The sequence below is a fragment of the Schistocerca cancellata genome, chromosome 9 (assembly GCF_023864275.1).
Source record: "Schistocerca cancellata isolate TAMUIC-IGC-003103 chromosome 9, iqSchCanc2.1, whole genome shotgun sequence".
NCBI lineage: Eukaryota > Metazoa > Arthropoda > Insecta > Orthoptera > Acrididae > Schistocerca > Schistocerca cancellata.
In genome coordinates, this window is record NC_064634.1 from 61,223,961 (window position 1) to 61,238,678 (window position 14,718).

Consider the following 14,718-nt stretch of genomic DNA (forward strand, 5'->3'; position numbering starts at 1 on the left):
TTATTTTTAATTATACTTTTATGAGAACCTTTCCTTATTCTAACATTTGCAGTACTCTCCTGTCTGAGTTTCTCATTGTGCTTAGGCTTACTTGCTATACCAGTGGTCACATGGTGTTCAGAGAGGCAGATTATGTCAACTGGGTTGGGTGACTTTAATTCATCAATGCAATTATCTAGGACTGAGATACAACTTGGTGGAGATAAAATTTCTGGTGATTGGTGAAAATTTATAATTGACAGCTGTGATTGGTGATCCAATGTGCTAGAATTGTGCTTTTTTTCTTTCCTAAACTGAAGATTTGTTTCAATCCTGACCTCTCGTAGAACTTGACATCTTTCTGTCTTACCCATCCTAAAAAAGGTGCTGCTCCAACACCTGTAACCACTGGTATTTTACCATTCATGGCAGTGCCTCCCCCCCTTAAATTTCCTGCTATTACCCCAGCCAGTTTCCCCTTCCCTTTCCTGTTGAGATGTAGGCCGTGCCTGGTATAGTCCCACCTACTGAGAGAATCAACAGGAACCACACCAATATGAGCCCCCGCACCCGACCCAAGCAGCCGTTCCAACTCCAAATTAACTCTCCCAACAGAAGAGTTCAAATGAGGCTGGTCATGGCGTCTCAGGACAGATACAAATTCAGCATTGGTGTGTCTCGATGCCGACGCAATCTTTACCATGTCACACTGTATACTGTACCCAGGATCTCTGTCGATGCTGTTCCCTGGCCCTCCCACAATAACCACGGTGTCTTCCCTGGTAAATCCTTTACAGAGTGAACCTAAATCCTCTGTCACCTGATCCAGCCTAGCACTTGGTTTGAAAAAATTTGTGACCTGGTATTGTGGTCCTAATTCTTCCTGCAGAAGTTGGCCTACACCTCTGGCATGAGAACTACCTAACAACAAAACTTTCTTCCTTTTTGATGGCTTTCCTACATTCTTTTTCAATTTCCTATTGAAAGTTTGTTGTATCCTGTCTACACCTACCTCTGCTTGAGGCTCATCAGTTTCTAACTGAAGCAACAGGTCAAACTTATTTTTGACATTCACCACAAAACTGTCAGACTTAGTTCTAGGCCTTTCCTTCTGCTACCTGTTGCCACTTCCCACCTCTCTTTGCCCTTCTCCCTCCTTAACCTGTCCAGATCTTCCCTAGCCTGATCTAGCTCAGCCTGAAGAGCAGCAATTTTCCCCTCCTGTTCCACTATCTTCCTATCTCTGCTGCAAATCCTACATAACCACTGATGAGCCTGATCCACTTTCCCGACACCCACGCCACTGCAGTCCCCCCAGTGGAAAAAACTACTGTATCCATCACACCAAATCCTGGAACTAACAATTCTACGGCAAGTCAGGCACTTCTCACTCATGGCAAAAATATTACTTTAGCTAGAATAAATTAATTAAATTACCGAAAATCAAAAAAGACGTTACAAGAATTAAGCCTATTCACAAATGTATATAGGCAAGTTTCTGATTTAAAATTCCGCTGTTTTTCAGAGATCTGTATTAAAACAATGTAGGTATACGCTATTTATTTTATATTTCACTCGATGGAATGAAAAAAGGACAATTAAACGAGATACTTTAACTTTGATTCTCCAAAAACGTTACGAGAATTAGGCCTATAAAGAAATGTATATAAGCAAGTTTCTGATATAGAGTTACGCTGTTTTTCTGAAATCTGTATTAAAACAATGAGGTTATACGCTATTTACGGTAGTTTACTTATTTGTTACCGAGAAATTAGTTAAATTACCGTGAAACAAGAAACAAACACGTTTACAAAATTTAAGCCTAAGCGCGACTTCGCGAAGTTACGATCTTTTCGTGTTTTCTGAAAAAATACGCAAAGAAAAGTCAAACCTTTAACGGCAAGACTAAATGATACACTAATGCATGTATTTAATTTGTTGTGAGCGTTAAACTAAATTATATTCCTGTCTAAATCACTTAACTTTCTGGAAATGGTTTCTGGCGTCACTTACACGGCGGCCATGTTTATGATCAATAAGCTGATGCTATATGAGTTATTTGATTAAGCTATGTATCTGTTATGATGAAATATTGAAGAAGTGTCGACGAATAAGGCAAGGAATAATGAGTAGTGTTTAGGGACTCTGACTTGTGAAAAAGGTTGTTGGAAACCAAGGATCGTACTTTAAGAGTTATGAAATGTGTGTAAATGCGTGAATGTATCACAATGCCGGCGAAAATTTTTTGGACACTGTTATATTTATAGGATCTTGTTTCTACCGATTTGTAACGCAAATTCTTGACCTGTGAAATATTTTTATATGAGACTGTCACTGTAGCGGAAACTGTTGTCGTAAATATTTCCGTAAGAAAGTTACGTGACCACTTGCACGTAATGCGTCGTGGGCACCCAGCTGTGTCAGACGCCTGGAGAAAAAGCCATTAGCGTGTGCCTTTTCAGAGGCACAGGTAGAAAAAAAAGGGGAGGCCATTATCCTCGCTATTGACATTCCTTTGTAGAAAGCGTCGCAAATACGACACACTCAAACTTGAAAACATATGATAACACTGTGGAGCTCTTAATTTATGATTTACTGAAATGCCTAATGAAATGACTAGAAATATTTTATGTCTATACACCTGATTATGACAAGTATCTTTCTACGAGAGTTGAGAGATTTTTTTACTACCTTATGAAATGCCATATGGCTAATGAATGATGTTTCATGCCTTCCTTTGTACATATTTTCATTTTTTTTAATATCTAGTTTCTAGCTGCACTGCAGCATTGGTTAAAATAGAATTTTATAGATGTACTAATATAAATATTTTCTGTCTACAGATCCAGGAAATACTAATTTTGTAATACATTTCCCAAAAAATAGGGGAGCACAAAGACATTTCCCTTCACGGGAATTGCATACGGAATTTTATTTTCAACTACTTGGTAATTTTTTTTGTAGAATAACTTCTTGTGGTGCACCACTTTAATTACATAGACATTAAGATGTGAATATATATTTCCCTTGTCTGCATTGTTGTCTTTAATGTAATATTTTTTCTGCTTGAGCTATGTCATGTTTAGATATAAGCTCTTTCATTTGCTGTTGCTGTTTGCCAGGCATAGTGTTACTGAATATTACTTTGTGTTACTCTGTTAAGCTAGTTTTACTACTGATTTATTTTTCTTGTTGCTGCACATTGGCTCATATTAGTTGTAATGTTGCATTGCTTGGTAATTTAAATTTACTGTAGCTTGCTTTGCAATTTTCCATTTTTTTTGTCATTGCTGTTTGTGTTAATTGTTTTGTGCTGCTGCATTGCCTCGTCCCTTGGTATATATATCTGAGCTCAGTAGATTTAAGTTAGCTTAAGAGGGGGTAGCATATAAGAGAATGAGTTGCGATGAATTTGAAGAAATGCACTGAGAGGTTATACGAGAAAAATACAGAAAGCATGCTTGGATAGGATTTTTTTTGGTGGAAGCAAAGGTTGAAATAAGACGAAAGATCTATGGAATGAAGTTTTGGGTTGGACTGCAGTACCAAATGTTACACTGAAAACAAACCCTGTCCTTTCCTTTTGTGTTATCCCACTATGTGTTTGTGTACCCTTGTGTATTTGTTTTCTTCCTGTGTCTGTGTAGTTTCATAGAATTTTTTCTTCTTCTAATACTAAGCTACATTCACTATGATGAGGAATACTGTTATCCTCGAATATAATTTGCATTAATAATATGTTATTTACATTGTAAAGATGTGTAGACAATATTTATTCAGTTTTGTTTTAATGCTCATGTGTAAAGTTGATGTTTCAAAAATTATTCTGATCTTTTATGTATTTACTTATGTCATAATTCCTGTAACACTGATGTATATGTTTATTTCTATTATTTTGTAAAGCCTGTATTACTACAAATGTTATCTGTATTATTATGTTTTTAATTATGTATTTTGTACCTTTGTCATTGTATTCTTATGTTATAAAATTGTAATTGACAGCAGTTCATCAATTTAAGTAACTTGTAAGTTCCATTTCACTGCACACGTTTCTGTTGGTCATAGTATATGGACAATATGTGAGAAGTAGGGACTGATAGTGTTTGCACATGTGTTAATAATTCAGCAAGGGACTGGATAACAGCATTGCTGGTTCTAAGGACAATTCCAAAAACTTTGTGAGTGCACAAGTGGTGGTTATTGACTTGCTATATTATCGGCAAGACTCTTCAATGGTGATTGTACACCTGCACAGTCACAACAGATGGCTGCTGGCCGTCTCTACAAGGACTACAGTGGGTCTGAATCTTTGATGACCCAACAATACCATTATTTCTACAAGGACTGCAGTGGGTGTGCACCTCTGGTGGCCCACCAATACCGTAATCTCTACCAGGACTACAGTGGGTCTACTCTGTGATGACCTACCTACCAATATTCTTCAAAACGTCGAATGACTCTGCTGTGGGTTTGCTCTGTTGTGGCCCATTACCTGTCAGCATGTCAAGAGTCAGCACTGTTTTTCCGTTGGAAGGACAACACTACTTCTTCAAGACTGCATGGAAATCCACTACTTCTGTGTGCATTGTCTTTTACTGCTCAGACTTTGAGAAAAGAAACGGCAGTTTCACTGTGATGTATGATCAGGACTGTCTTTATGGGCTGTGAGAAAATTTTAGCTTTTGACCAACATTGTATTAATAAGTGTGTGCATTAGATATTTTTCTTACTGTAATTATGAAAAATTTTTTCAAATCTGTATTGGCCAGTGCCCAAAATAATTTGTAAAATTTTTTGTGGGGAGCATGGGGGCTATGTAAGTAGGCTGTTTAGGTTTTCTTATTGGTAACGCCACGTAGCACTCTGTATGAAAATCACTGGCTGTGCAGTGTGCAGTCTTTGGCTAGTTTGCGTTGTTGTCTGCCATTGTAGTGTTGGGCAGCGGCAGCTGGATGTGAACAGCGCGTAGCGTTGCGCAGTTGGAGGTGAGCCGCCAGCAGTGGTGGATGTGCGGAGAGAAATGGCGGAGTTTTGAAATTTGTAAAAATGGATGTCATGAACTGCTGTATATATTATGACTTTTGATGACTATTAAGGTAAATACATTGTTTGTTCTCTATTAAAATCTTTCATTTGCTAACTATGCCTACTAGTAGTTAGTGCCTTCTGTAGTTTGAATCTGTTATTTAGCTGGCAATAGTGGCGCTCGCTGTATTGCTGTAGCTTGAGTAACGAAGATTTTTGTGAGGTAAGTGATTTGTGAAACGTATAGGTTAATGTTAGTCAGTGCCACTCTTTTGTAGGGATTTTTGAAAGTCAGATTGCGTTGCGCTAAAAAATATTGTGTGTCAGTTTAAGCACAGTCTTGTATAATTTTTCAAAGGGGATGTTTCACGGTATACTACGCCTTCCACATCGCTGGCAGCGGGATCTACACATCGCTGGTGACTACTTTGAAGACAGTAACAGGTGCAAACATGTAACTCTTTTGTATCGGTTGTGAATAAACAGTTGCCACTATTTAAGTTCCAACCCTCGTACATAAATGATTTGACGGACAGAATGGGCAGCAGTCAGCGGTTGTTTGCTGATGATGCTGTGTTGTACGGTAAGTTGTCGAACTTGAACGATTGTAGAAAGATACAAGACGTCTTAAAAAAAATTTCTAGTTGATGTGATGAATGGCAGCTAGTTCTAAATGTAGAAAAAAATGTAAGTTGAGTAGGAAGAACAAACCTGTAATGTTCGGATACAGTATTACTGGAGACCTGCTTGACACAGTCAAGTCGTTTAAACACCTGGGTGTAACGCTAAAAAGCGATATCAAATGGAACGAGCATGTGAAAACTGTTGTCGGGAAGGCGAATCGTCAACTTCGGCTTATTGGGAGAACTTTGGGAAAGAGTGGTTCCCTGTAAAGACGACCACATATAGGGCGCTGGTGAGACCTATTCTTGAGTACTGCTTGAGCGTTTGGGATCCGTACAAGGTCAGATAGAAGGAAAGCATCAAAGCAATTCAGAGGCGGACTGCTAGATTTGTTACTGGTCAAATTGAGAGAACCGGTATTTTACGCGAACTGCTGAACGCTTCTTCTACCGCCAACATAAATTGCGCATACGGACCACGAAGATAAGATTTGATAAATTAGGGCTCATACGGATGCATAAAGACATTCGCTTTTCCCTCGCTCTATTTCGACTGGAACAGCAAAGGAAATGATTAGTAGTGGTACAGGATTCCCCCCACCACGCAGCGTACGGTCGCTTGCAGATTATATAATGTACGAGGCGTGTTTTTTTAAGTAAGGTCCGTCTTGTTGTAGACACTAGTAGTTCGCGCGCGTACCGCAACGAGCGCGTGCGTCGTGTACCGGCCTACCTCGGGAACAACTGTGCTCAGTTTCAGCTCTGTAGCTAACCTGTACGGTTCTGTTCTGTGCTTTGAAAATGTTTATGGCTATCAACTCGCCCCCCGCGTGTGAGGGTCGCTCAGTGATACGGTTTTTGTCAGCAAGGAACCTGTCTGCTGCAGAAATTCGTCGACAGATTTGCGAAGTGTACAGTGATGCTGTTATGAGTCAAAGCAAAGTGCGTAAGTGGGTACTAGAATTCAAATATGGCCGTGACAACGTCCATGATGAGGACCGCTCTGGTCGCATTTCTTTGATTACAGTCGATTTGGTGGCTTCAGTTGAAGTGAGAATTCGTGAGAACAGGCGCTTCACGATAACATGTCTCTCAAACGAATTTCCTGATGTGTCGAGATCAGTACTTTACAACATTGTTTCTGAACACCTAAAGTTCAGGAAACTGTGCTCCCGTTGGTTCCTGAAACTCCTAACAGAGGACCACAAAAACCGAAGATCTGAGTGTGCAATGAAGTTGTTGATTCATTATCACGAAGAAGGGTGACGGCTTCTTGAGTCAGATCGTAACTGGAGACGAAATATGGGTTTCGCATATCACGCCCCAATCGAAGCAACAGAATGGAGACACACACACTCACATGAAAAGGTGAAGGCCAAACACACACTGTCCCAGTGCAAAATCATGGCGTCAGTGTTTTGGGTAGGCATGGTGTTATGTATTTCGACTTTATGCAGGGAGGAACCACTATCAATGCAGAAGCATAATGCCAAACTCTGAGAAAGCTATGGGCAGAGCGATTCAAATCAAAAGACGTGGCATGCTGACAAAGGGAATTGTCCTTCCCCATGACAATGCAAGACCTTATACTGCAGGTCAGACCCACGATTTATTGGGCAGTTTTAGAGCACCCACCCTACAGTCCTAATCTTGCGCCGAGCGATTACCATCTGTTCCGCCACCTCAAACAACACCTCAGTGGCAACCGTTACAATGATGAGGACGACGTGAAAACAGCAGTGAACTCATGGTTATCGGACCAGACAGCAAGTATTTATGAAGAGGGTATTTTAAAATTGGTTAAGAGGTATGACACATGTTTCAAGGAAATGGGCAACTATGTCGAAAAATAGAGTGAAGCATGTACTTTCTCAAAATAAATTTACCTTTTTGAAATAATCTATCAGCCGGCTGGGGTGGTCGAGCGGTTCTAGGCGCTACAGTCTGGAACCGCGCGACCGCTGCGGTCGCAGGTTCGAATCCTGCCTCGGGCATGGATGTGTGTGATGTCCTTAGGTTAGTTAGGTTTAAGTAGATCTAAGTTCTAGGGGACTGATGACCTCAGCAGTTAAGTCCCATAGTGCTCAGAGTCATTTGAACCATTTGAATAACCTTTCGTTGTGTACTTATGTTCAGATGGACCTTACTTAAAATACACGTCTCGTAGATGTAGATGACCAGTTTGATGCAGCTCTCCATAATGTTCTATCCTGTGCTAATAACTATTACAATCTACAACCTTCTCAATCTGCTTACTGTAGTCACCTTTTGGTCTCCCCGTCCAGTTTTTACTCCCACACTTTTCTCCAGGCCTAAATTGGTGATCCCTTGATGTCTCAGAATGTGTCTTACCAACCGATCCCTTCTTCCAGTCAGGGTGTGGCGAAAATTTCTTTTCTCCCCAATTATATTCAGTACCTCCTCATTACTTACATAATTTGCTTATCTAATCTTCAGCATTCTTCTGTAGAACCACATTTCAAACGCTCCTGTTCTGTTCTTGTCTAAACTCTTTATCGTCCATGTTTCGTTTCCATACAGGGCAACAATCCAGTCAAATACTTTCAGAAAAGTATATTCGATGTTAACAAATTCATCTTCTTCAGAAACGCAGTCTTGCGATAGCCAGTCTACATTGTGTATCCTCTCTACTTCGCCCATCATCAGTTATTTTGCTGCCCAAATAGCAAAAATCATCTACTACTTTAAGTTTCTCGTTTCCTAATCTAATTCCCCTAGCATCACCTGATTTAGTTAGACTACATCCCATTATCCTTTTGTGCTTTTACAAAAGTACAACTGTAAGTAGGCTGTTTAGATTTTCTTATTGGTAACGCCACGTAGCACTCTGTATGAAAAATCACTGGCTGTGCTGTGTGCAGTCTGTGGCTAGTTTGCATTGTTGTCTGCCATTGTAGTGTTGGGCAGATGGATGTGAACAGCGCGTAGCGTTCAGCAGTTGGAGGTGAGCCGCCAGCAGTGGTGGATGTGGGGAAAGAGACGGCGGAGTTTTGAAATTTGTAAGACTGGATGTCATGAACTGCTATATATATTATGACTTTTGAACACTAGTAAGGTAAATACATTGTTTGTTCTCTATCAAAATCTTTCATTTGCTAACTATGCCTATTAGTAGTTAGTGCCTTCAGTAGTTTGAATCTTTTATTTAGCTGGCAGTAGTGGCGCTCGCTGTATTGCAGTAGTTCGAGTAACGAAGATTTTTGGTGAGGTAAGTGATTTGTGAAAGGTATAGGTTAATGTTAGTCAGGGAACCCAAACTGTCGTTCCCCGAGGCTGGATTCTACCACTTCTTCTATTCTTCTGTAAAGAATTCGTGTTGGTATTCGGCAACCGTGACTTACTAAACTGTTATTTCCGTAATATTTACACCTGACGGTACTTGCTCTCTTTGGAATTGGAATTATGTTTTTCTTGAAATCTGAGGGTATTTTGCTTGTGTCACACATCTTGCATTCTAGAAGGAAGAGTTTTGTCATGGCTGTCTCAGGTTACCAGTATCTCTGCTGGAATGTGATCTACTCCCGGAACGCTGTTTCGACTTAGGTCAGATTCTTCTCGCATTATTATATTTCCCATCCCTTGGGTAGACCCTCCGTATACTCCCTCCACCTTTCAGCTTTCTCTTCTTTGCTTAGGATTGGTTTTCCATCTGAGCTCTTGGTATTCATACAGCTACTCGTATTTTCTCCAAAGGCCTCATTAATTTTCATGTAGGCTGTGGTACATGCTTCTAAATCCTTACATTTGTCCTCTACACATTCTTGCTTAGCCATTAAGCACTTTCTGTCCATCTCATTTTTTAGACCTCTGTATCTGTAATCCATTTCGACTGCCTCATTTGTTGCATTTTTATATGTTAACAATACTATTCCTGAAATGGATTGGCTTGCCTAGTTTCCCGGCTTAGACCCAAACAAACACCTTAGCAATGACTTAAAACGCCGACTTCGCTCCAGACCCCAGCTTCCAACAGTCTCTGGTTTCGACTCTTGCTTTCCTTCACAGACATTTAGACTCGTCATTGAAAGTGTTCTCAACAGAGTTCAAGGTGTCATAAAGGCAAAGGGTGGACACACGCCACAGTAATGTCCTCTAATAGGTGTCCAGATACTTTTGATCAGTTAGTGTAAATTTATGTTGGTGAACAGAACACGTCACTCACTTTCGTGACTAAAACACCTGGCACGAATCTCAGGGGGTGTTATACCGTGGATGTCTAATAAAGCCAAGATGTAGGGGTGAAAATTATGTAGCTTTTATGAGCCATTTTTGAGTTAACTTCCTTTTCTAAACGTATTTAATTGGTGTGCTCAAGACGAGAACAGTTTTAGTAGGCAAAGTGGCGACTGTTAATGCATGTATTTACTGACCAGCTTCCGTTATCCAATATCTCAAGACAGGTCTAGTGAAAGAAGGGTCAAAACAGCGATTAGAAGGTAAATGTATAATCCTGGAAGCTTTTTCTGGAGTCTCTGTAAGCAAGGATACAGGCTGGTGAGAAGATACTGCAAGGCCACACACTGGGAACGACAGGCCTCCCTGTGTCCAGAATTAGTGCCATCGGTGAATTGTTCAATACTTAAATAGGAGTGATTCCACTGTTCGATGATGTTGGTAGGAATGGGTGAGCTATGCCGTAACACAGCGTCAAGACAGAAGCGGTCGACCTAGAAAAACGGCAGAATGTGAGGACTTAGCAATCGTCAGAGGCACTCAGAGCCCAGGATTCATTATCATCAATCCAAAGTGCAACCGCTGCTTCAGTGATCAGAAGCACCATCAATACGTGGCTCACAGAAAGGGGGCTGCATTCATGGTAGGGGTAAAGCTGATTCTGGTGCAGTTTTAATTTATTCAAGATGGCGGTCTCTCCCCCTTCCCCTCTGGGAAATCACCAGCCTTTCCCCCACTCCTGCCCCTTGATAACGTCGCACTGATGACTTTATGGGTTTTCCCATCCTCTCCCCACCACACCTCTCCAACTTCCCCTCCCCTCCCCCCCCCCCCACTTGGAAAGTGGTGGAAAAATCTCTCAGTCTATCCTGAGCTGTTGGTGTGCAAGGACATAGGGTAGTTTATTTTCTTTATTCTGGGTGTTATTCTGTTAAAAATTTTTCTTTATTTCATCATTTTTGAGGTTAAATTGGTGGTAAATTCAAAATTTTTGCCAGAACAAGAATGACAATTATCCTACAGTCTATGTGTGTGAAGTAGTTCACCATACTGCTCAAAATTCCAATTTTTGGTGGGAAACTCTCATCTGTACCCTAATTACAGAACATTAGTAATGTGATTCAATACATGGTACCACAACTGGTGTTATCCCAACGGAAAATGCTTCGATGTTGGTAGGAAGATGTTATGCTCTGATTAACACTACGAAATTGACAATAAATCATACGTATCGCCAAAAATAGAAGTTAAAAACATTGTCACAGGTACTTAAACTGTTACAGATTGCAGTCATGTCCTGCTCTAATTACATTGTTGCAGATTGGTAGGAATAACACAGCAAAAAAAGTCTATAAAGATCCAAAACATCGATAGTAAAGTATATACATACTGCCTAAAATGTACAGAAAATGGAGGTATCTGAACCATCTGCTGATGGTCCAAGCAGAAACACCTTTACTGCACAGTGCTCAGTGCCAGGACTGCTGGCAGCTCTGAGCAAAAACACAGTTACTGCACCATGCCGGGACTGCTGATAGGTTACCATAGGGCTGCCCGCTGCCTGCGGCAGCTGCCAGTGGTCTGGCAGCATAAGAGGCGATTGCTACCAATCTGGCAGGTAGGTTCAAATGGCTCTGAGCACTATGGGACTTAATATCTAAGGTCATCAGTCCCCTAGAACTTAGAACTACTTAAACCTAACTAACCTAAGGACATCACACACATCCATGCCCGAGGCAGGATTCGAACCTGCGACCATAGCGGTCGCGCGGTTCCAGACTGTAGCGCCTAGAACCGCTCGGCCACCCCGGCTGGCGGCAGGTAGGTGATATTATTCTTAGGCACTACGTTGTGTGGTGGATAGGACACTGATAGTAGTAATATGCTGAACTAATAACTGTTCTTCCTGCAGCCAAACAGACAGGGTTGCGTGACCTGCCCTCTTACATAGCCCCAGTCTGACTGACCTAGTTCACCAGAGTGGGCTAAAAACTGCGATGTCTTGGGTTTACCTCTCACCCTGCCTGACAAAGGCCAACTGATAGTTCAGACCTGTCAGGCTACTTATATTCCACCCTCAACATAGACTCGCCAATGTACAGGGTTATTACAAATGATTGAAGCGATTTCACAGCTCTACAATAACTTTATTATTTGAGATATTTTCACAATGCTTTGCATACACATACAAAAACTCAAAAAGTTTTTTTAGGCATTCACAAATGTTCGATATGTGCCCCTTTAGTGATTCGGCAGACATCAAGCCGATAATCCAAGTTCCTCCCACACTCGGCGCAGCATGTCCCCATCAATGAGTTCGAAAGCATCGTTGATGGGAGCTCGTAGTTCTGGCACGTTTCTTGGTAGAGGAGGTTTAAACACTGAATCTTTCACATAACCCCACAGAAAGAAATCGCATGGGGTTAAGTCGGGAGAGTGTGGAGGCCATGACATGAATTGCTGATCTCCACCACGACCGATTCATCGATTTTCCAATCTCCTGTTTAAGAAATGCCGAACATCATGATGGAAGTGCGGTGGAGCACCATCCTGTTTTTTTTTTTTTTTTCAAAACCGTCGGCTGTGGTACGTTTAGCTCCCTGCTTGCTTTATTCGTCGACTTCCGCGGGCTACGAGTGAAACTTGCCCGCACGCGTTCAACCGTTTCTTCGTTCACTGCAGGCCGACCCGTTGATTTCCCGTTACAGAGGCATCCAGAAGCTTTAAACTGCGCATACCGTCGCCGATTGGAGTTAGCAGTTGGTGGATCTTTGTTGAACTACGTCATGAAGTGTCGTTGCACTGTTATGACTGACTGACGTGAGTGCATTTCGAGCACGACATACGTTTTCTCGGCTCCTGTCGCCATTTTGTCTCTCTGCGCTCTCGAGCGGTCTGGCGGCAGAAACCTGAAGTGCGGCTTCAGCCGAACAAAACTTTATGAGTTTTTCTACGTATCTGTAGCGTGTCGTGACCATATGTCAATGAATGGAGCTACAGTGAATTTATGAAATCGCTTCAATCATTTGTAATAGCCCTGTATAAAATCCACTTTACCCAAACCAAGATGGGTTGTTGTTGGCCATACACTTCGAATTTCTCACACGAAATGCACACTAGACTAGACTAGACTCCACCCTAACAGGCCACGAAGGCCCAATGGTACCGACTGGCCGTCGGGTCTTCCTCACTGGCAGGCATCACTGGATGTGGATATGGAGGGCCATATGGTCAGCACACTGCTCTCCCAGCCGTATGTCAGTTTACGGGACTGGAGCCACTACTTCTCAATCAAGTAGCTCCTCATTTCGCTTCACAGGGGCTGAATGTACCCTGCTCGCCAACAGTGCTCAGTAAGCTGGATGGTCGCCCATCCAAGTGCTAACCCAGTCCGACGGTGCTTAACTTCGGTGATCTGACGGGAACCAGTGTTACCACTGCAGCAAGACCGTTGGCCTGAAATGTAGAGTGGTGTTCAGAAAAAACAGAACGCCTTGAATGATCAGAGATAGGAACTTCATATTCACAGGACATGACTTTAGTATGTTCTGCAGAAATAGCATTTGAGCCATGTTGGACCACAGGTTCAAAATCAACATCAATATCATGGCACAGCACCATCTACGGGCAAAATGTGCCTACAGCTCTTGTTGTTGCTCTAAGCCAAAGGTAATGGATCAGTGTGACTTGAGCTGACATGCAGTATGTCTCATAGATGTATGTGCGAACCATACTGTCAAACCAATGAGTTTGAAATAGGGCCTGTTATTCACATGAGAGAATGTGGTGCATCCATCCGGAAAATTGCTACTCGTGTGGTTTTCGGCAGTGCAACAAATGTGTGAAGAATTGTTCATGGAAGGCCATAGAACATGATGAGACAGGTCAGGTTACACCACCTGAGAAGACCCTCATCCGAATGGCATTGCAGGACAGATCTGCGCCCTCCTCGGCTCTGGCGCAACAATAGAAATAGTGTAACACATCATACACTGTCAACACTGACAGTTCAAATGGCTCTGAGCACTATGGGACTTAACTTCTGAGGTCATCAGTCCCCTAGAACTTAGAACTACTTAAACCTAACTAACCTAAGGACATCACACACATCCATGCCCGAGGCGGGATTGGAACCTGCGACCATTGCAGTCACGCGGTTCCAGACTGAAGCGCCTAGAACCGCTCGGCCACACCGGTTGGCCAATACTGACAGTCTGTCGCCATTTATTATGGCATGGGCTATGTGTGCGTATCCACTTCTCCACCTATCTTTGACGAATGTGCAGAAACATGCTGGATGGCAATGTTGAATGGGACAACATCACTGGGGACAGTAATGGCATCAGACAGTATCTTTGGACAAATACAGGTTCTGTTTATATGAAAATGATGGCCTCATTTTGGTTCGCTGCAGATGGGGAGTGGCATCACAGTGACTGCATTCATACAAGACATGCAGTGCCAACTCAATGCTGTATGGTGTGGGGTGCTATTGGATACAACCACTAATTACTGTTGGTGCATGTCCAGGACACTGTGATCAATATGACCAGTGTGACCTATGTGGTAACATACTGCAACGAGTAGCCATACCCTTTCTGCACAACACCCCAGATGCCAATTTTCAGCAAGAAAAGACAATGGACGACCACATGCAGCAACATGCTATCTAGGTGTCACAGGGTATCAGACGTTTGCCCTGGCCCACCAGATGACAGATTTTTCACAATCGAAAATGTGTGGGATATGGTGAAACGATGGGTGCAGTGCTGTGACCCAATGTCAATCACACCAGATGAAGCTTGGAACCAGGTGAATGCAGCATGGATGGCTATACCACAGGTTGCCATTCGCACCATATACACATTGATGCCATCATGTATGGAACAAGTTATCA

The 14,718-nt window shown here is 42.1% G+C and overlaps 1 pseudogene; it reads right to left on the reverse strand.

The window, feature by feature from the left end:
- Positions 1 to 13,159: 13,159 nt before the first annotated feature.
- LOC126102462 (5S ribosomal RNA) lies at positions 13,160 to 13,277 on the reverse strand (annotated as a pseudogene).
- Positions 13,278 to 14,718: the final 1,441 nt, after the last annotated feature.